At 44.8% G+C, this 21094-nt stretch overlaps 1 protein-coding gene across 1 annotated transcript in view; it reads left to right on the forward strand.

The window, feature by feature from the left end:
- Positions 1–14406: 14406 nt before the first annotated feature.
- Positions 14407–21094, forward strand: part of B3galt5 (beta-1,3-galactosyltransferase 5) — a 42924-nt gene continuing 36236 nt past the window's right edge. The window contains exon 1 of the mRNA XM_029470839.2: positions 14407–14778. The gene's annotated coding sequence lies outside the window, so the exon portion shown is untranslated. The remainder of the gene's footprint in view (positions 14779–21094) is intronic.

Consider the following 21094-nt stretch of genomic DNA (forward strand, 5'->3'; position numbering starts at 1 on the left):
GTGTATGTATGAGTTGTGTGTGTGATGTGCATATGGTGTATGTGTGTTTGGGTGCGTGCACATTTACCTCTCTCTCTGTGTAAATGGGATAAGGCAGAGGAAAGGCCAAGCTTTTCAAGAGAGCAAGGAGAAGGGGGATAAAAAGTTAAAGTTTCCTTAGCGGATATATTGTTAACCAGTAGAAGAAGGAAAAAGGCAAAGAATAGTCCTCATGTGGTTGTCTGCCCGAGAGGATCTTCCGGTTCATGAGGGCAGAGCAAAGGCAGGCAGCCTGAAGTGACCAGGAGGAGCTCTAAGGAGCACTGAGCCAGGCGTGGACAGACTCTGAACTCTAGGTGAGTCATGTACCCCGCTGTTTTTGAGGGTCCATAGGGACTCTAGAGACTCACTGTGAGTTCTCCTCTGTGGAAAGGGAGAAGCAGAGGTAGTCTAGATGGATAAATTTCAACTCAGGCCCTGGAAGTTTCACTGAGTGGCTTGTGAAACAGATGGCTCCCAAGCATCAGCCAGAGAAACATGGAATGTGTTGTGTAGCTTTGGTTTCTCATGAGCAATATCTTGACAACAGCTTTACTTTCCTGCTTGCTTTAACAAACAATTCCAGGGATAATTTGTCTTCAATTTGTTAAGATACTTGGGTATTTCTTAGCCACTACTCTCCAGGTGGCTGAAAGACATGATGTCATATGTTGACAGTAGTGGGATTTCCAGCAGAATCTGAGATAACAAATTCCAAAACTGAACTCTACATGGAAGAATGGCATACAGATTGGTAAAAAGGCTCTGTCTGATCTGTAACAGAGAAAATGTATATTTTTGAGGATCAGAGTTTTATGTGGGATTAGAGTCCAGAATGTAAATTCTTTTTTGTTTGTTTGTTTTTGTTTTTTGTTTTTCAAGACAGGGTTTCTCTGTATAGCCCTGTCTGTCCTGGAACTCATTTTATAGACCAGGCTGGTCTCAAACTCAGAAATCCGCTTGCCTGTGCCTCCCGAGTGCTGGGAATAAAGGTGTGTGCCACCACACCCAGTTCAGAATGCAAATTCTTAACAAATAAATGACTCTGTTTGAATGTTGGGTTTAGGTGGAAGCCAAGAAAACTCATTTTAGATATGGAAGCTTAAAAATGAAAGCTTTACTCTCTGGCTCAGGGAGGTGGTCAGTCTGGGATCTGATCTTTGTCCTGGAAGAGAGATCGTACAACATTTTTAAAGAATGGGAACACAAGGTGAGGGGTGAGCTGGGTGTGTGTGTGTGTGTGTGTGTGAGCTGCAGTGTTATCCAATTGTATTTTGACACTATGGGTTAAGCAATGGAGACTGAGCCTTATTGAGAGCACCTGGCTTCAAGGTTTTTTATTCATTCCCCTAGACATTAGGTCCAGAGCTCAAAGCCCTTAACTCATTAGGTCTTAACTCATTCCCCTTAGACATTAGGTCCTGAGTTCACAGTGATAAAGGGACAAAGGAGCTGGTCAGCTACTTGTGGCTAATTAGGGCACAAATGCCAACTCATTGCACAGTTTTACAACTTAGGCACCATGGTTTAGATAACAGCAATTTTTATGTTCCTTTCCAGTAAACAGATAATTAAGGAAACGTTCAGAGAAGTGGGATAGGAGTTCCTTCCCAGGCCTGGGAACATGAACTTGTTTCACCCTGAAAGCAAGATGGAAAAGTTTCCCTGAGATGGCAGGACTCAGACATCTGTCTCCTTACAAGCTGTCTCTGGGATGTCTAAACTCAGGCAATTGTTTACAACAGAAGTTGGTCGGCTACTGGGAAGTCCTCAGCTCCCCTAGGGCCTGGGACCCTCGAATTTAGTTTTTTTCTCTGTGATTAAATGGAGTCTGAAAACGAAATGGTCTTACTTAGAATATGATTCTTTCTCTCAATCCCAACACAAACAGTGTAGCTGAGAGGCGTGAACTCCTAGGGTGGTTTTGCTGTGGTGTGACCTCTCTTGGGGAAATGTGAACAAACATCCATTCACCCCAGATAGGACACAGATGGCCGACTGAAGGAATGATTCCATTCAGTCTCGTTTATGGAAACCAGTGAGTTTACTGGCGGATAGGATAGATGAAATTATTGGGGATTACTTACAGGAGGATTGGGAACTTAGACACAGCTATATCCTGAAATGCCCACTCCCACGTGGGATGTTCCCAAAAGCCGTACTGCTGGATGTGGGGACCTGAAGAATCCCTGAGGGGCCGTGTAGGAGTGGATGAATTCTGAGTGAACATGTACTGTTGACATGGGCTTGGCCACGTCAAGGAACAATGCTTAAGACTCCTGGGGATAGCAATACTTTCCCAGGGTCAGACTCAGAACAGACAAAGGCTTCATGTTGGAGGGAGCCACAGAGGGCTACCAAAGCCTTCCTCTGGCCTGTGCTCCAATGGTGAAGGTTTGTGCAAATACAAGGGATTAGGAACCATTGACCAGAGTATGTTAAAAACTTCAACATTGGCTTTCTACTCCAGAATGTTTACAGCTCAGCTACAGAGACCTGCTTCTGAGACTAGTCAATCCCCTCTCTGTGCTGTAGAGGTGCTGAGACTCATGTTGCGGTGGGTAGTAGGAATGTTGGATCAGAGCAAGCACAGCTCACCTGATCCTAGCGTTTCTGCCATATATCTGTCCTTTTTTCATCCCCTTGATGCTTCTAGTCAAGTCAAGGTACCAAGTCGTGCTGGGCGTGGCACCTGGATGCCCTGTGTGGCTGGCAGGCAGCATTTGTTACTGCTTATGTAACCTTGAGACGGTGCCTTGTGAATCCTCTAACTTTTGTTTATGGCCTGGGATGTCTACTTTACTTTTTGAGTCTTATAAGCTTCCCTCCCTGCTTCAGAAGGAGTGCTTTAGTTAGGAGAAAACACCTGAACACTAGTTGTTATAAAAATGAAGACCTGGGAGATTTGCTTGTGAGAATGTGGGGTTGCACAATAGATAGACATTTTCTAGAGCTCCATGAGCCCTCAGCTAATCACTTGTGTAGAGCGGCTAGTCAATCAAGATGCACTGGGTGATTAGATTTTAAAAAAGTAAAATATAGAGTTGTTTGCAAATGCTCAAAGGTGGAGTGGAGGGGCCTAAGGGATGCCTCAGAGGCTGGGGCACTTGCTGCTGGCCTGGGTGACCTGAGTTTGGACATCAGAACCCATGTGGTGGAAGGAGAGGACCAACACCTTCAAGTTGTCCTCTGAGCCCCTTATGTGTGCCACGTGTGCACACCCCCTGAGAATAAACAAATAGAAACCAAAGGTGAGCGAAATGCCAGTTGGGTTTTAAAGATTAACATGTTTCTCTACATGCTAGAACACTTACCAAGACTGATCTGAGATGAGTAAATATTCCTCTTCTCAGCTAGGTTTCTCCCGTTTCTCATGCCTGCATGTACTCTGCTTTTGGCTACTTAAAAATATATTAAAGGAGGGGAGTAGGGCTCAGTAGGAGGTGCAGGCCATTCTGATGGGAAGGGGATTCTCGCTTATTTCTGTCAGTGTCAGGAGTGAACGGACCACACCTGGAGAACTGCCCCACTCCTGTGAGATGTGACTTTGTGGTTGCTCAGATCATCTAGAGATAAAACTACTTTCCCCAGAACTTGCTGAGGGTGTAGGTGGAAAAGGGGAGCTAGGGGTGGATTTGTTAATGACATACTCTATTAATGTTGGCCAATTGGTCCAATTTTGCTAAAAAAAAAATCCTAAAATATGGATTTCTAGGACTAACCTAAGAGTAAGGCCAGCCTTGGAAATCAGCAGTTAAGGGTGCTTGCTATTGTGCCAGAGGACCTGGGCTTCCCTAGAACCCACATGACAACTCACAACAATCTGTAACTCCAGTCCCAGGGGATCTGACACCCTCTGTGGCCTATGTACGTATGTACGTATGCATGTATATATGTGGTGCACACACATGCACGTTTGCACACACTTGCACATACACTTGCACACACACATGATGACACAAGTTCACCAAAAAGAGTCAATATGGCCTGTGCATGTGAGCTTTCTATGGAGCCAGTGTGCTGGCGTTGAAAGTGACATAGATGAATCCATAATTAGTTATGAATTAATTAATGTCAGGCCAGGGTTCTTCCCTTAATTGACGGGACAAATAAGTCAACAAGGGTACAATGGGCTTGAGTAGCCATTATGAAAAGTCTAATATAAATGGCAGAGTGTGTGTGTGTGTGTGTGTGTGTGTGTGTCTGTGTGTGTATGTACATATTGTCTTCTAGTGTTTGCACAAGATAGACCAAGATAGACTGTAGTTTGGGCCATTGGACAAGACCCAATGGTCAAAGTGATGGAACCTGTGTTCTTATACCAACACGGAATCAAACCAGAAATCCATAACAGGAAGATATATTTAAATAACCCTCAGATATTCAGAAATGATAAATAACCCACATGACTGACTAGAGAGGTTAGATGCATTTTGTCTGAGCTGAGTACAGAGGAAAGAAAGTTACAAGAGTCAGTACCTTTTTATAGAAATGGCAGTTATTAAAATTCAATTGTGTTGAATACATTTCCATAATCTTAACATGAATGAGAACAGTGTTAGCACAGGGCCAGCAAGCAGGTGTGGAGACTCAACAAGCCCAGGCTGATAAGGTGTTCTCCAGGGAACGAAGTCGTGTGCTGCATAGATTAAAATCTTACGATAGCATTCTTTCCACACTGTTATTAAATAAAAGCAATGTCTAAATTTTAATGATTCATCCTGACTAAATTTTTTTCTTACAAATTGCCCTCTCCTTTCTCTAAAATGTCAATATATGTGAGTTAGAGGCCCTTCCTTCCTATCTAAAAGCCCAAATATAGTTGACCAAGGAAATCTAATCAGCTCTAGTGACATTTTTTTTCTCTTTTAATGCTGTAGTTTCAGTAAGAATGCTTTGCTTACAATATGTGGATAGATGAGCTATTAATTTTGTCTCCCTTGGAAATTCATCTCTTTCACTTAAAACTTCTATAAGGGCTTAAAAGTTTCATCCAGCAATTGGAACAAGAGACTTAAAAATAGGATTTACTAATTTTCTATAAGAAATGGATGTTTTGCCATAGTGTCCATCTGTGTACCACATGTGTATAGAAACCTGATGAGGTTGAAGGAGAACATTCGATCCCCTGGGACTGGAGTTACTGTCATGCGGGAGCTAGGCACTAAACCTGGGTCCTCTGCAAGAGAAGCCAGTGGTCTTAACCATTGAGCCCCAGAATTTATTAATTGTCTTCTACTTTTTGGAAAAAAGTGGTGGTTTTGAGACAGGGTTTCTCTGTGTAGCCCTGGCTGTCCTGGAACTCACTCTGTAGAGTGAGGCTGGCCTCGAACTCGGAAATCCACCTGCCTCTGCCTCCCAAGTGCTGGGATTACAGGTGTGTGCCACCACTGCTTGGCTGTCTTCTACTTCTTAACTGAATGAGATGGTGATAAGTGAGGGTGGGAAAAGTTTTCTTGGGAAAGAATTTGACAGAGTTAACTCCTCCAAGCTCAGCTTTCCTACCACACAGGGGCAACAGAAGGCTTTCTCCAACCTAGAATGAAATCTCAGCTGACTGAGTGCAAGTCTCACTGGGATTTGCAACCAGAGTTACAAAGTGACCCATGAACTGTGAGCACCTAGCCCAGCAGCCTCTGAGAGGCACCAGGACACAGGAGTGCAGGGCGCCTGGGAGAGCACTCATTTCTGCTCATGGCCTCCACCCTGGGGTAGCAATCCCAGTAGGCTCTCCCGGTGAAGGGACAATATGCAAAGACCATCCACACTAAGTAGTGGGAAGTTATCTTTGTCATGCTAACAAGGCTCTAGGGACGCATGGATTTCTGATTTTCTTTTTTTTTTTAATTTTTAATATTTTTATTACATATTTTCCTCAATTACATTTCCAATGCTATCCCAAAAGTCCCCCATACCGCCCCCCACTTCCCTACCCACCCATTCCCATTCTTTTGGCCCTGGCATTCCCCTATATTGGGGCATATAAAGTTTGCAAGTCCAATGGGCCTCTCTTTCCATTGATGGCCGACTAGGCCATCTTTCGATACATATGCAGCTAGAGACAAGAGCTCCGGGGTTCTGGTTAGTACATCATGTTGTTCCAACAATAGGGTTGCAGATCCCTTTAGCTCCTTGGGTACTTTCTCTAGCTTCTCCATTGGGAGCCCTGTGATACATCCAATAGGTGACTGTGAACATCCACTCCTGTGTTTGCTAGTCCCCGGCATCGTCTCACAAGAGACAGTTATATTTGGGTCCTTTCAGCAAAATCTTGCTAGTGTATGCAATGGTGTCAGCGTTTAGAAGCTGCTTATGGGATGGATCCCTGGATACGGCAGTCTCTAAATGGTCCATCCTTTCATCACAGCTACGAACTTTGTCTCTGTAACTCCTTCCCTGGGTGTTTTGTTCCCAATTCTAAGAAGAGGCACAGTGTCCACACTTTGGTCTTCATTCTTCTTGAGTTTCATGCGTTTAGCAAATTGTATCTTATATCTTGGGTATCCTAAGTTTTGGGCTAATATCCACTTATCAGTGAATACATATTGTGTGAGTTCTTTTGTGATTGTGTTACTTCACTCAAGATGATGCCCTCCAGGTCCATCCATTTGGCTAGGAATTTCATAAATTCATTCTTTTTAATAGCTGAGTAGTACTCCATTGTGTAAATGTACCATAATTTCTGTATCCATTCCTCTGTTGAGGGACATCTGGGTTCTTTCCAGCTTCTGGCTATTATAAATAGGGCTGCTATGAACATAGTGGAGCATGTGTCCTTCTTACCGGTTGGGACATCTTCTGGATATATGCCCAGGAGAGGTATTGCTGGATCCTCCGGTAGTACTATGTCCAATTTTCTGAGGAACCGCCAGACTGATTTCCAGAGTGGTTGTACAAGCTTGCAATCCCACCAACAATGGAGGAGTGTTCCTCTTTCTCCACATCCTCGCCAGCATCTGCTGTCACCTGAATTTTTGATCTTAGCCATTCTGACTGGTGTGAGGTGGAATCTCAGGGTTGTTTTGATTTGCATTTCCCTGATGATTAAGGATGTTGAACATTTTTTCAGGTGCTTCTCTGCCATTCGGTATTCCTCAGGTGAGAATTCTTTGTTCAGTTCTGAGCCCCATTTTTTAATGGGGTTATTTGACTTTCTGGAGTCCACCTTCTTGAGTTCTTTATATATATTGGATCAAAACCATAACGTAATAAGTTCTCATGGTTACCAACAATTGAGTGGTGCCCAGGAGGGCTACCTGGATCCCTGCAAGAACCAGCATCTACACATGTTCAAGTCTCTGCCAGAAGATGATGTGTTATTTGCATAAAACCCTCCCACATCCTTCCACTTATGGAGCCATCTCTGGACAAGTTAGCACAGCTAATACAATTTAAATAGACGCTGTGATGTATGGCTTATGGATTGGCAAGAAAAAGTCTGTGTATTCAGAACAGTACAATTTCCGTTGGCTGGATCTGAGTATGTGGAAGGCACAGATAGGAAGTAGTGCTGGCAGCCCAGTGGTTTGTGCTTATGACTTACAGATCTCTGACTTATTGTGCTCAGTTGGTTTGATGGAATACCTGATGTCTTGTCAGGGTTTTTATTGCTGTGAAACGGTACCATGACTAAAAACAACTTGGGGAAGACAGGGTTTATTTCACCCTACATCTTGTAAGTCCCTCTCAGAGGGAAGACAAGACGTAACTGGAGCAGAACACTGCTCATCAGCTTGCTCCTTAGGCTTGTTGAGTTTGCTTTCTTATACAACCCAGGCCACTTACCCAGAGCTGGCACCACCCACAGTGAGCTAGGTCCTCTTACACCAATCAATCAATCAATCTCGTTGGGGCATTTTTCTCAGTTGAAGTTTCCTTTTCCCAAAAATGCCTCCAGCTGGTGTCAAGTTGATATAAAATTAGCTGCCGGCACTGATTAAGATGCAAAAACTAGGCAGGTTTCTAGCAGATACTTTAAACCTCTGTTTGGATTGCAGGGTGCAGGTAAGCTCAGGTAGGGCAAAGGGCGACTCAGAGGACATCCAGCGAGTGTGTGACCCATACCTGTATTTTTCGGAAGCCTTGAGGCAGGTCAAAGATAAAGATTTAAATGGATAGCTTGCTCCTGGCTTGTCCTGTGCTACATGGTAAGAAGAGCTGGGCAGAGTAAGTTATTGACTGGTTCCTTATCAGCGAGGATCTGGGTGGGCCTGGTAAAGCAGACCTTGCCATCTCAAGAAAAGTGAAAGTCAGGAGGTCGGTGCATAGCATTTACAAGTGTGGAATCCTGGGCTCTAGATACAGAAGCTACTTTCTTTCAGAGTCAGAGCAAAGTCTCTTTTACAATGGCTTATCTAAGATTAAAACTTTTTGGTTTTTCGAGACAGAGTTTCTCTGTGTAGCTCTGGCTGTCCTACAACCCACTCTGTAGACCAGAACTCAGAAATCTGCCTGCCTCTGCCTCCCAAGTGCTGGGATTAAAGGCAACTCATACCATCTGATGCTAAGAAGTCCAAGGACTGCATCTGCCGAGGGGGCAGTGTAGGCTTAGTTTTGTAAAACCACTTTTAATATGGGTTCTCAATGCTTCCAACCCCCCTTCTAGCCCACCATCCAAAGGTAGAGGAGAAAAGAAGGTAAATAGGACAAGAAGGGGTGGATCTATTTAGTAGTAGTTCATTGGGGATGGTTCCCATCTCTGTTTGTTAGGATACCAGCAGTCCAGTTTAGTAGTGTCAGGATAGCAAACAGGAATCAGTAGTGGTGGCATGATCCAGTGATCCAGAAGAAACTGCCAGGCCACTGCTGAATTGGCATGAGTGAGTGGGAGTCACCAAGACCAGCCGGGACTCCAGGCAGGAGAAGTTCCCTGCCGTGCCTCTCTCAATGAAGAGAAGATCATCAAAGACTAATGAAAGCATTGCAAAGCTAGCTATACAAGCCCACTATCACCGTCTGTTGAGTCCTATTTATATTCTCTCCAAACACCACATGTTCTCCCACAGGTTTTACCTCAGCAAAACACCATGTAAGTTTGTATCACCTGGCATATCCAGAAACTTCCACTTCAGGGTAGAGTTGGGTGGGGCATGTCTTTGTAGAATCCCCGGGCAGCACTGAATGTTATAGCCTGTGGTGAGGCATACATGCAAGGTGCCTATGGAGGCCAGAAGAAGGCAGTGCATCTCTTGGCCTGGAGTTAGAGATGGTTATGAGCCAATTTGTGGGCGCTGGGGACTAGAGGGTGGTCCCTGCAAGATCAGTAATTGCTCTCAACCAGTGTGTCATCTCTCCAGCCCCTTGTTTTGCACTTTTTTGCTGACTATAGTTTTAGCAATTGGGCTTAGACCTCTGTAGACATTGTCATAGCATGGTCAAACCAGGCTAGACTTTAAGGTCACATTGAGAGTCCATGAAAGTAGAAGGGCCTTGGGCAGCCCTGGATCTGGCGTGAGGGGCATCTCCTGACCCTGTGGAGAGTGTGTCAACTGCTTTCATCTTCCATTTCCAGTTTTTCCATACTCTCTCATTAAATTTTTTTATTTATTCTAGTTCTTGATATTTTACCTCAGATGAAAGTAGGGCAATTAGTCCCTTGTCTCTGTTTTTAACGGTGTCTCATCTGCTTGGCTTAGCGGTTAATTATGGCTTTAGGGTTTTTTCCCTTTGAAATGAATCTATCCTGCTAACTAGCCTATGCCATCCCACCACTGCAGGCTGACTTCTCCTACTGGAGACCTTAGACTTTAATTTTTCATTATAAAAAGCAAGTGGTGGGGATGGGGCTGGAAAGATGGCTCAATGGTTAAGAACACTTGCTGAGAGCCTTCCATTTTCTGTCTCCACCTGTAGCAGATTATTTGCCATAGGGCCCCATACCCAAATACACCAGAGGGAGCAAGCCTCCCAGGAGTGTGGACAGGCCTATGAATACAGGTAGGATTATCTCTGCTGCTCAGAAGAACCGGCCCGGAACCCTCAGGACACAGGAACCAAGGGGTGGCCTGGGATGGAGCCTTCTAGTCTCCATCTGTGCTCAGAGCTGATCCTGTGCTACAGAGCTATATATAAAAATACCTCCAGGAGAGAGCAGGTCTCCCAGGAGTGCCTACACACCTGCAAGCACAGGTAAGACCACCACTTCTGTTCAAATTCCTGGCCCAAGAGGGACACTCACAGAGTCATCAGGACACCGGAACCAAGGATCAGCTGGAGACAGGATCCATCTGGTCTCTGTCTGCACCCCAGAGCTGACTCTGTATCACAGCTCTCCATACCCAAATTTCTCCTGGAGAGAACTGGTCTCTCAGGAGTACTGACACACAGCCTTGCAGGAGGGATAAGCCAAAGTCAGAGACAGCAAGATCAGCTAACACCAGAGATAACCAGATGGTGAAAGGCAAGTGCAAGAATATAGGCAACAGAAACCAAGACTACTTGGCATCATCAGAACCCAGTTCTCCCACCACAGTGAGCCCTGGTTACCTCATACACCAGAAAAGCAAGACTCTGATTTAAAATCACATCTCATGATGATGATAGAGGAATTTAAGAAGGACATAAATAACTCCCTTAAAAAATACAAAAGAACACAGGTAAACAGGTAGAAGACCTTAAAGAGGAAACACAAAAATCCCTTAAAGAATTACAGGAAAACACAACCAAACGATGAAGGAATTGAACAAAACCACCGAGGATCCAAATATGGAAATAGAAACAGTAAAGAAATCACGAAAGGAGACAACACTGAAGATAGAAAATCTAGGAAAGAGGTCAGGAGTCATAGATGTGAGCATCACCAACAGAATGCAAGTGATAGAAGAGAGAGTCTAAAGTGCAGAAGATTCCATAGAAAACATTGACACAACAGTCAAAGAAAATGCAAAATGCAAAAGGCTCCTAACCCAAAACATCCGGGAAATCCAGGACACAATGAGAAGACCAAACCTAAGGATAATAGGTATAGAAGAGAGCAAAGATTCCCAACTTAAAGGGCCAGTAAATACCTTCAACAATTATAAAAGAAAACTTCCCCAATCTAAAGAAAGATATGCCCATGAACATACAAGAAACCTACAGAACTCCAAATAGACTGGACCAGAAAAGAAATTCCTCCCATCATGTAATAATAAAAACACCAAACACACTGAACAAAGAAAGAATATTAAAAGCAGTAAGGGAAAAAGGTCAAGTAACATATAAAGGCAGACCTATCAGAATTACACCAGACTTCTCACCAGAGACTATGAAAGCTAGAAGATCCTGGGCAGATGTTATACAGACACTAAGAGAACACAAATGCCACCCCAGGCTACTATACTCAGCAAAACTCTCAATTATTATAGGTGGAGCAACCAAGATATTCCATGACAAGACCAAATTTACACAATATTTTTTTCACAAATCCAGCCCTACAGAGGATAATAGATGGAAAATACCAACAAAAGGAGGGAAACTACACCCTAGAAAAACCAAGAAGATAATCTTCTCTCAACAAACCCAATAGAAGATAACCACACAAACATGAAAATAACATCACTAATAACAGGGAGCAACAATCACTATTCCTTAATATCTCTTAACATCAATGGACTCAATTCCCCAATAAAAAGACATAGACTAACAGACTGGAAATGTAAACAGGACTCAGCATTTTGCTGCATACAGGAAATGCACCTCAATGCCAAAGGCAAACACTACCTCAGAGTAAAGGGCTGGAAAACAATTTTCCAAGCAAATGGTCCCCATAAACAAGCAGGAGTAGCCATTCTAATGTCGGATGAAATCGACTTTCAACCAAAAGTTATCAAAAAAGATAAGAAAGGACACTTTATACTCATCAAAGAAAAAATCTACCAAGAGGAACTCTCAGTTCTGAACATGTATGCTCCAAATGCAAGGGCACCCAGAATTCTCAACTGAGGAATACTGAATGGCCGAGAAGCACCTAAAGAAATGTTCAACATCCTTAGTCATCAGGGAAATGCAAATCAAAACAACCCTGAGATTCCACCTCACACCAGTCAGAATGGCTAAGATCAAAAAACTCAGGTGACAGCAAATGCTGGTGAGGATGTGGAGAAAGAGGAACATCCCTCCATCGTTGGTTTGATTGCAAGCTGGTACAACTACTCTGGAAATCAGTCTGGCAGTTTCTCAGAAAATTGGACATAATACTACCTGAGGACTCAGCAATACCACTCCTGGGCATATACCCAGAAGATGCTCCAACATGTAATAAGGCCACTATGTTCATAGCAGCCTTATTTATAATAGCCAGAAGCTGGAAAGAACCCAGATGTCCCTCAACAGAGGGATGGATACAGAAAATGTGGTACATTTACACAGTGGAGTACTACTCAGCTATTAAAAACAATGAATTTATGAAATTCTTAGGCAAATGGATGGAACTAGAAAATATTATCCTAAGTGAGGTAACCCAATCACAAAAGAACACACATGGTATGCACTCACTGATAAGTGGATATTAGCCCAGAAGCTCGAAACATCCAAGATACAATTCACAGGCCACATGAAGCTCAAGAAGAAGGAAGACCAAAGTGTGGATACTTCGGTCCTTCTTAGAAGGGGAACGGAATACCCATGGGAAGAGTTACAGAGATGAAGTGTGGAGCCATCCAGAAACGGCCCCACCTGGGGATCCATCCTATATACAATCATCAAACCCAGACTCTATTGTGAATGCCAACAAATGCTTCCTGACAGGAGCCTGATATAGCTGTCTCCTGTGAGGCTCTGCCAGTGCATGACAAATACAGAGGTGGAAACTCTTAGCCAACCACTGGACTGAGCACAGGGTCTCCAATGAAGGAACTATAGAAAGAGCGGAAGGGGTTTGCAGCCCCATAGGAGGAACAACAATATGAATCAACCAGTACCCCCAGAGCTCCGAGGGTCTAAACCACCAATCAAAGAGTACACATGGTGTGAGTCATGGCTGTAGTTGCATATGTAGCAGAGGATGGCCTAGTTGGTCATCAGTGGGAGGAGAGGCCCTTGGTCTTGTGAAGGCTTGATGCCCCAGTGTAGTGAATGCCAGGGTCAGGAAGCGGGAGTGGGTGGGTTGGTGAGCAGGGGAAGGGAGAATGGGATAGGGGGATTTCGGAGGGGAAACCAGGAAAGGGGATAACATTTGAAATGTAAATAAAGAAAATATCTAATTAAAAAAAAAAAAGAAAGACCACGGAGAAAAAAACCCCCCAAAAACAAAAAACAAAACAAAACAAAACAAAACAAAACAAAACAAAAACCATTTGCTGACCATGCATGAGCCAGAGTTTATTTCTTAGGACCTGCAAGATAGCTCACAGCTACCTGTTCCTCCAGTCTGTAACTAGTGGTTCTGGCTCCCACTTCTGATATTGGTAGGTACACACACGCAGGCTAGACACAAATGCACACAAAATAAAAATGGATCTTAAAAAAAAAAGCGAAGAATGAATTAGTTGTGCTAACAAAGTACTAACACTCTTCATTCCTCGCTTCTAGGATGCTGTGTTCTACAGGCCAATGCTTATCTGCTTTATAGGAGTGAGGTGATAGGGAAATGAATTAATATGCCGTTACTTGGAATTATGATCGACTCAGTTATTATAGTAATTAATAATAGTAATTAATATTTTTGCTTCAAAAATGCACTTAAATGCATTTTCCAAATGGCCCTTGATTAGCTCTTTTTCCTACGATTTACTTGGCAAGACCAACCACCAAAAATAGTCTCCCCACAGCCGCGTTCTTTGTATTCACCCAGTTGCATTTTTAATTTATTCCTGGTGCACACAGCCACTACAAGGACACCAGCCTGACAGAGTAAGAGGAGAGAACACAGAGGGATGGGCTCTCTGTCTTGGCACTTCCTCCTGCCCCTTCTCCCAAGGGGCTGCTCACTCAGTGACAAGTGAGCTGAGCGCTAACTCGTGGAAGCCTTGCACTTGGAGGTAACGAGAGGCCACAGGCTCAGCCACCGGTGGGTCTCAGTTTCAGATGTAAATAATACATCCTGCTCACTCTGGGCTATGGGTTCTCAGGCTGCGCAGATGCCTGTAAACGGTGTTTGAAAGCTGCAGCTTTCTGGCACGTGACTGCGGATCTTCAGGCGCTCATTTTGCTTTTTTATTCGTTAAAATTTTTATTAGTGTATATTGATTTCACAAAGTGATGTTTTGTGACCTCTTCACTGCGGTATCTCATGTTCTTTACTGCTGCCGGCCTTCATTGTTCACCCCAGCTTTTGTGGATGCGTCATCTCAGCCTTTGCAGAGAGCCCACAAGAAACCTCTTGTCAGGCCTCTTCCTGTGATCTACCACGTGGACTAGCCACAGAGAACTGAAGGAGGCAGCGGCGGCAGGAGATGCCTGGGACACTAGGGTGACAAGCTGTCTGGGCTTCCTCTTCCTGTGGCTTCCTTTCTGCATTTTGCACAGGGATCCCACTGACCATTGTGGAAAGTCCTCTGATGCAGAGGGGTGGGAGAGACGGAAGATGCTATCTCTGTCGTCTGCTGACTGGAGGTCTCTTCAGCTAGTTTTGATCCACGTTCACACACATTATGTGAGGGCAAGAGCTTCTAACCCTTAAACAGAGAACAGTGGATGGATCTTACTAAGTTCTCTAGCACCCACCAGTTATCCTGTGCTGAGCTGTCCCCGTGTGAGAATCCTGGTTCTGCACTGGAAAAGCTGCTGGCTCCATGCTGTTCTTCATGCTCCTCTGTGTTCCTGAGGAAGAAAGACTATCATGTAAGTGTACATATGAACATATGCATGTGTGTATGCATGTACATGTTTGTGAATGTGTACATGTGTGTGTGCATGTGCGAGCATGCATATGTGCAAGCACACATGTGCTGCTGCTTATGTCTTGGCAACCCTACCCACAGTGGTGGTGTCACACCCGTTCATTACCATGTTCAATTTTTTTTGTTTTTTTGTTTTGTATGTGTGAGTTCTGGAGTTCAGATTCAAGTACTTATCCTTAAAAGTAGATCAATGTATGAAGCTAACAAAGAATCGGTACACTTCAGACAAGTGTCCCTTAGTGCAAATGGTGCAGGTCTCATCTGTCTCCCAGCAGTTTACAGAATCACCAAACACCTCCTTATCTTTCTGAACTTGATTTTCATCGTCACCAGCTCATCTGGTGCCAGCAGGTAGCTTTTTTTTCTGACAAGAGTGACATGTGGCTCTGAAGAAAGAGTTTCTGGAGAGGGTGGCAGATGTTCTAAGAGAGGCTGAGAGGAGGGTTCTAATGTGACAGGGTAGCTTCGCAGATGTGAAGGCTGTTGCATCTTCAGAGAAACAGCTCGTTACTGTGGAATGAGGCTTCTTCCTGACTCTTTCCTAGTTGTTCCAGCTATCGGCTCTTCAATTCCACTTCTAGATGGTTCTATAGAAAGCCCAGGCTATGCATGGATTTGAATGACAGCTAGAACTGTCTCAATTCTCCAAACTGCTGTTCTCTGTATGTGTATGTTTCACTGCTAGTGTCAGAAAGACAGTTCTCAGTGTGTGTGTGTGTGTGTGTGTGTGTGTGTGTGTGTGTGTGCGTGTGTGCTAGGTGCATGCTTACATGTGTGTGGGTTTGCCAGCTCATCTGTGCTCATGCTTATGGAGGGCAGGGGGAGGATGATGCTGGATACCTTCCTCAGTTATTTCCCATCTTACTTTGTGAGAGGTTTTTCAGTGAACCTGTAGCAGTAAGGCTGGCCAGGCAGCCAATGAGCCTGTAGGGATCTGTTTGTCTTTGGCTCCCCAGTGCCATGGCAGCCAGCTTTTTACATGAATGCTGAGGAGCTGAACCTGGGACCTCATGTTTGCATAGCAAGTACTTTACTCACTGAACCATGTCCCCAGTCCTGCTCCACATTGCTTTAAAGAATCAGGGTTTCCATCTTCTCCTCTGAAGCAGTGTAGGAAAGACCAATGAGAAGTGCCTTTGTTGGCTTGTACTCAGGGAGAGAGACGTTTTATCATCCTCTGTTCCCAAATCACCACTGATGGCATCATCTTCGCATTGAGCAATGTTCCTAGCAAAAGACCCTTTGTTGTAAAAACAAAATAAAATGAGCCCTGGGATGGCAAATGAAGCCGATTGTGTGCTGTGCTCACTGCATTCTGGGCATTGTGTGTGCAGTACTCACTGCATTCTGGGCTCTGTGCTGAGTTCTACCCATCACTCTCTTGTAAGTGCATTTGGTATTCCACTGTTTGCTCTATCCATGGACCCCTTGTCTGAGTGCTCACATTGTACTTTTTGTTCCTGTTCTTGTGATAAAAATACCCTGACAAAAACAAGTCAATGGAGAGAGGCTTTATTTGGCTCACAGTTCCAAGTTATAGTTTGTCATCATGGGAAATCAAAGTTTCAGGAACTCGAGGCAGGAGGTCACATCATATCCACAGTGAAGAGCAGGGAGCAACAGATTCATATGTACATATTTAGCTTCTGTTGTCTACTGTTTAAAAATTACAGTATGTGTATGTGTGTGTGTGTGTGTTGGTCACATGTGGCACAGTACATGTATGTGTGTGGCTGTCAAAGGACATTTGGGAAGTATCTCCTTCCACATAGCTCCAGTTCAGACAAGCACCTTTAACAGCAGCTATGCCATCTTGTAGGCTCCTCTTTCGTTCTCATACAGTTCAGAAACTTGTGCCTAGGGAATGCTGCCACCCACAGTGGTCGAGTCTTCTCGCCTCAGTCAACATAGTCAAGATAATCCTCAGCAGATATGCAATGGGTCAACCTGATCCAGACAATTTCCCCTGACACTCTCTTTCCAGGTAACTGTGTCAAGTTGACTGTTTATACTAACCATCACACCGGGTATTGCACTATGACAGCAGCTGGAGAAACAACATTAGTAAGATAGTGACAGTTCTTGTCCATAGATTGACACCTGGTAGCAAAGGCAGAAATGAAACTAAACAAATGTTACATGTTAGCAAAGTCAAGTGCAAGGCCCCCAGGAGACTCCCAGCTTTCCACTGCATGGTCCTTCCATAGTCCTTGCAGTGACCTGGAGCTGGTACCTGACATTTAGATGAAGAAACTGAAGGGTAGAACCAACCTCCAGACTGGGGAAGATTACAAAGGTTGGCTAAATTCTTCATGTTCCAACCAATGTAGCCTCTCTCTGGCTTGGAACTACTATCCTAAGATTCCAGATGAATTTTAGATGTGAAGATCTTTGACTTATCTTAGGGTTCCTATCCAGAACCAGCTGGATATGTTGGCCTGAACAGCCTCGGGCCAAGGGTGGTGTTCTGTATGGATAGCTAGCCCCCTGGCTATAAGTAAATGGTATGGTGGTTCTCTTTAATTGTCAACTTGACACAATGTAGAATCACCTGGGAAGAGAGTCTCAGTGAGGGATTTTCCAGAGCAGGTTGGTTCATGGTTGTGTCTGTAGGGGGTGGGAAGACCTTCTACTGTGTGTTGCGCTGCTCCTTGAGCAGGGGATGCTGGCTGGTGCAATGGTGAAAGGTCCTTCTGAGCACTAGCATGTGTGTAAAGTCACTGTCCTCTGCTGGGGGTTGAAGATGTGAAGGGACTAACTGTGCTTCAAGTTCCTGGTGAGGCAAGAAGTTAGGAAGCAGAATGAGTTTAGCTGTTGTCACCAGGCAACAAGCTGTCAGCTCAGCAGCTGATACCTGGAAAGCCACTGGGAGCCCTATCTCGCCTGCCTGGGAGGGGCTAACTCCTGACCTCATGACACCTGGACTGCCTGGTAGTGATGGGCTGACCTGGAACTGTGGGGACCAGGAAACCCATCCTTTCTGGCTTGGTTTTGTCAGTGTTTTATCACAGCAACAGGAAATCAAACTAGGACACTCAGCGTCCCTGGACTTCATGCGTGCCATAAAACACTATCTTTCTGGAATAATCTCAAATAATATATGAGAATGCAAACTGTAAAGTGGGTAGATATGCTCCCTCATGTGAGTTAGCCGCTGACTAACTATAGAAACTAGTTATAAGGAGGTAGAGTTGATCTGAGTTGTGGTTTTAGAAGTCAACGTTGGCTGGATCCTCTGCTTGGTCTGAAGTGAGGCAGAGCATCATGGCAGCAGGAGTTGTACTTAGAGACTGCTCACTTCATGGCAGTCAGAACTGAAAGCAATGACCAGAGACAAAGGTCTGGAGAGATGGCTCAGTAGGTAAGATGCACACAAGCATGAGGGCTGAGTTTAGAGCCTCCTGACTCAGCCAGGGTGGGGTTAATTGTTTGTAATTGTGCCGTAGGGGTGGAGACAGGAGGATTTTGAACTTGTTGACCAGCCAGTCTAGCCAAAATGGTGAGCTTCTGGTTCAATGAGAAACCTACTGTCTGAAAAAATAAGGTAGAGAGAGGCTGAGAAAAGACACTGAACCTCTGGCATATGCATCGATGCCAGATGCACATGTACACAAATGTGTGTAACACACAGAGACCAAACACACACACTACACAAACACACACACACATAACACACACACAAACCCATATACCACACACAAACACACACATATACCACACACACACACACACACACACGCAAACACATACACATATACCACACACATATACCACATACACATACAAACACACATACACAAACACACACATATAACACACACACAAACACACACATATACCACACACAGACACATATACCATACACATACACACAGGCAGACAGACACACATAACACACACAAACATACCTATACACATATACCACCCCCTCTTTCCAGGACATACTCCCTCCATCCTCCCACATCTCTCAGTGCCATCAAGTGACAAGTGACTAAAACTGTTTATGAGGTCAGAGTCCCTGGGATTCAATAGCTTCTCCAACAGGTCTTTAGGGCATGAGTCTCTGGGAGGGGACAACAGTCTGCATCCACAACACCATTCAGTCCTACTGGCTGCAGGACTGGAAGGTTCTGCATTTCAGAGGTAACCAAAGACCTCCAAATGCAGCCTTCCTCCATTAACCTGACCCTCGGTTTCTCCAGTGTAGGATGGAGAATAAATTGGTTGCAGCTCAGAGTACTTGGTGTGAGTGCTGGGTGCTAGGTGTCATGGACAGGGAGGCCATCCAGAGTATGTTTGTGTGTGTGTGGTATATGTGTGTGTTTGTGTGCGTGGTATATGTGTGTGTTTGTGTGTATGGTATATGTGTGTACTTGTGTGTGTGTCATATGTGTGTGTGGTGTGTGTGTGTGTGTGGTATGTGCTTGTCACACACATTGACCTTCCAGAGGGTGGACTCCATCACCTGGGCATTGAGGACCCACCTGCTTACAAGAATGATACTTGTCAGCATATATGATATGACTGGCCTCAGCCTTGCCTCTCTGTTACAACAGGTGAAGGTTTACCAATGTGGGTCAAAGGGAGGGTAGGAACCCTTTTCCACTCTGCCACCAGACTAAAGGTCCCTGCCCAGGTCAGGAAAGATCAGCCTATTTGTGGAGGAGCGCTAACACACATAGGCAGGGTGTCCCTTGGTGGAACAGGAATGCAGGGCTTCGGGATAGTGACCTCCTGTCCATGACACCTAGCATCCAGCATTTACACCAGGCACTCTGAGCTGCAGCCAATTTATCCTCCGACTCTGTCTCAATGACCCTTCTCCTGTTCCACTGGATAGCTGTGTTTAATGGTTCAGAAAACTGCTGTGGGCCTGAGAAGCCTTCCCTGCAGAGTCATTGTAATTAGGGTAATGGCTTCCCTGGGAGAACCATTTTCTAGGCCTCACAGAACCTCTGATGGGTCTCTGGGACTTTCAGCCACACACTGCCCCTACCCAGGTTCTTGGCTCAGAAGCCAGGAATATCTTGCTGGCAGTTGCTTGAGGCTCTCTGAAAAGAGTGAGAGGCAGGCAAGCGATACTTCCTCTGTGTCCCAGGACCAAGCCCAGGTCAGCAATGGAAGAAAGTATTGTCCGTTCTTTTCAGCATGACCTCGCTGTCACCACTTTTGCCAACCCCGGCTGGCACACCACAGACACCATCCACTCCTCATCTCGTTAAATTGCTCCAAACAGTATTGCTTGCTCATTTTCCACATGCTAGGCTGGGGCTTTAACTATGATGTGGTGGTGTACCCCAGCGTCTCCTCTGGCACAGAAGACAGAGACCAAAGAAGCAAGTGTCCACTGAACTGCCAAGCAGTAACGTGGAACAAGTTAAAGAGAGGCTATAGGAGTCAGATCTGTTCCTTTAACAAAATGCCCAAGCAAGTGACTCTCTATAAGGCTGTTTGTAGGTCCCTGGGTCCTACCTTTCTACTAGAGTAGTGGTTCTCAACTGGAGACAGTTTTGCTCTCCATGAGGCATTTGCCCATCCAGAGACACCACTTACCATTTTGTAAGTAAACACAGAAACAAATGGAATACTCCTGCATCTGGTTGCATCCCTCAATTGTTTGAGACCAAGGTGACCTTGGCTGAGAAACTATGGGAGAGGTAGGGATGGGATTGCTCAGAAGTCAGGTAGAGCCAGGAGGGAGAGGCAGATGTGGAGGGTAGTGGCCTTAGCCCTGAAACCTGGAAGGAAAATTCAGCCCCCAGGCTGCAGGGGGCTCTGTACATCTTAGTTCTGCTTGTACATCAGTCTCTGGTTACCCTAGGAGACTGAGCTTCTTTATGAAGCCCTGCACAGAGTAGCAGCGTGAGAGTTTAATAATCATGGGTGTTGGCAGTGTATCACTTAAAGCCTTTCCTCTTCCGCAGTCCTCACAATCCATAGACCCTGCCCACCTTCTCTGAAAGCAGTCTATATCATTAGGGCCACGGATTCCAGTCTTTCTAATGTTTGCTCCACGTTCCTAGCCCAGGAACGCATTTGTGTAAAAACAACAGCATGCTAAACTGTAGGCAAACGAGAACCTTCATTGTTCTGAGAACATGGAAGACACGACCTTAAGGAAAATAAGCGACCTTCGCTTGCTTGGGATGAGAGCTGTGCATCTTTGGAGCTTCTCAAAGATTGTACTGTGCAGCTAGGGCTGAGGACCACTGAATTACAGCAGTATTCAACTGGTAAAAAACTGTGCAGTCTTGTAC

Source organism: Mus caroli, unplaced genomic scaffold (genome assembly GCF_978045245.1).
Source record: "Mus caroli unplaced genomic scaffold, Mus_caroli_1 scaffold_17, whole genome shotgun sequence".
NCBI lineage: Eukaryota > Metazoa > Chordata > Mammalia > Rodentia > Muridae > Mus > Mus caroli.